The sequence below is a fragment of the Gavialis gangeticus genome, unplaced genomic scaffold, assembly GCF_001723915.1.
Source record: "Gavialis gangeticus isolate Ggan-Ray unplaced genomic scaffold, GavGan_comp1, whole genome shotgun sequence".
Taxonomy (NCBI): Eukaryota; Metazoa; Chordata; order Crocodylia; family Gavialidae; genus Gavialis; species Gavialis gangeticus.
In genome coordinates this window covers 174,251,155-174,252,478 of record NW_017729032.1, presented here as the reverse complement: position 1 = coordinate 174,252,478, position 1,324 = coordinate 174,251,155, and the positions used below count along the sequence as shown (strand labels likewise).

The following is a 1,324-nucleotide window of genomic DNA, read 5'->3' as shown; positions in this document are numbered from 1 at the left end:
TACCAGCCCCACCCCCATAGATGCCCCGCCTGCCCCAGCTCCAGCCCTTTAAGAAAGAACAAACAAACAAAAAAACCCTGGGTACTCAGCAGCCTCAGGGCTTCAGGGAGCTTGTGGAAGAGCCCTCCACACAGTGTGGGGCAGTGGGGATTGTGCCCCCCACTGGGCAGGAGCTGGTGAGTCTAGCATTTTTTTGTTTTATTTTTCCTTAAAGTGCTGCAGCTGGGGCAAGCTGGGCAGCCATTGCTGGGGTTGGGAGACTGGGTGGGGGACAGGCCTGCATGATTCAGTCAAATTGATTTGGGACAGTGATTCGAATCACCAAATTGAATCACTGTCCTCCAAATCGGCCAAATCTGAATCTGAAGCAAATACTAGCCACTTCACACAGGCCTACTGTGAACCAGAAATGGTTAGTTTGTAGCAAATGGGAACTGGTTTGTAGTTTCCTTCAGGTTGACCTATCTATCGAATCTTCTCTTTCCCTCCATCTTCAGGAACTGATGTTTTCACATTTCAACAGGAACATCCAAAAATGGTTGCCCAGTTGTCCATGAACTGTACCATAAGCAGAGAGTAGTATGTGGCAATCATCTTTTTTTTTCTAGGGCCCATGAAATTGCTTCATTCTGCTGCTAACATAATACATATTCCCACTGGGCATGGTACAAATTTACCCTCTTTCCGGGGTTTGCATTTATTATTCACTTAACAAACAACAGCAAAACCTCAGTAAGTCTCAGAGGAAGTTTCTCCTCCTGAGCTTAGATTTATCTAGGGGTTTTCATTTGCCTCTGTAAGAATCTCTCTTTCTGTTGCTATCTCTAGGTTATCTGAGTTTTTAGTGTGTCACTCACCCCTTCTTATAGCCATGGTGAGAGCAAAATGACTTTATGACAGAGTGACAGAGTAGAATGAGCCATGTGTCTCTATTTAAGGTTCTAATAGCTGAATTAGCATGAGGCAAGAACAAAGCACCTGTCATTTTGTTAGTGTTCCATTTTTGTGTAGCAAGACTGATGTCTGACAATAATGAGGTTTCATAATTTTTTGCCTTTTTCCCCTGAAATCCCTACACTACCATTCTGTAAATATACTAAAGGCCCATGTATAATAATTTTCTCTGATTGTTGCCTCCATCATTGTCATAGGGTCATCATCAGAGATCCTGGTTTTCTCTGATAATAAAAATTCCCAATTTTCAGGTTAAAAAAAGTAACCCAAAATATCCACATTTTTCTGTGTTTGAAATGAAACACCACTATACGTGTGTGTGTGTGTGTGTGTAATATATATATATATATATATATATATATATATATAT

At 41.3% G+C, this 1,324-nt stretch overlaps 1 protein-coding gene and 1 long non-coding RNA gene across 2 annotated transcripts in view; one reads left to right on the top strand and one right to left on the bottom strand.

Annotated features, from left to right (window-relative positions):
- Positions 1–1,324, bottom strand: part of FRMPD4 (FERM and PDZ domain containing 4) — a 590,635-nt gene that overhangs the window by 128,220 nt on the left and 461,091 nt on the right. The gene's annotated exons all lie outside the window — the stretch shown is intronic.
- LOC109303111 overlaps positions 1–1,324 on the top strand; it is a 23,349-nt gene that overhangs the window by 1,127 nt on the left and 20,898 nt on the right. The gene's annotated exons all lie outside the window — the stretch shown is intronic.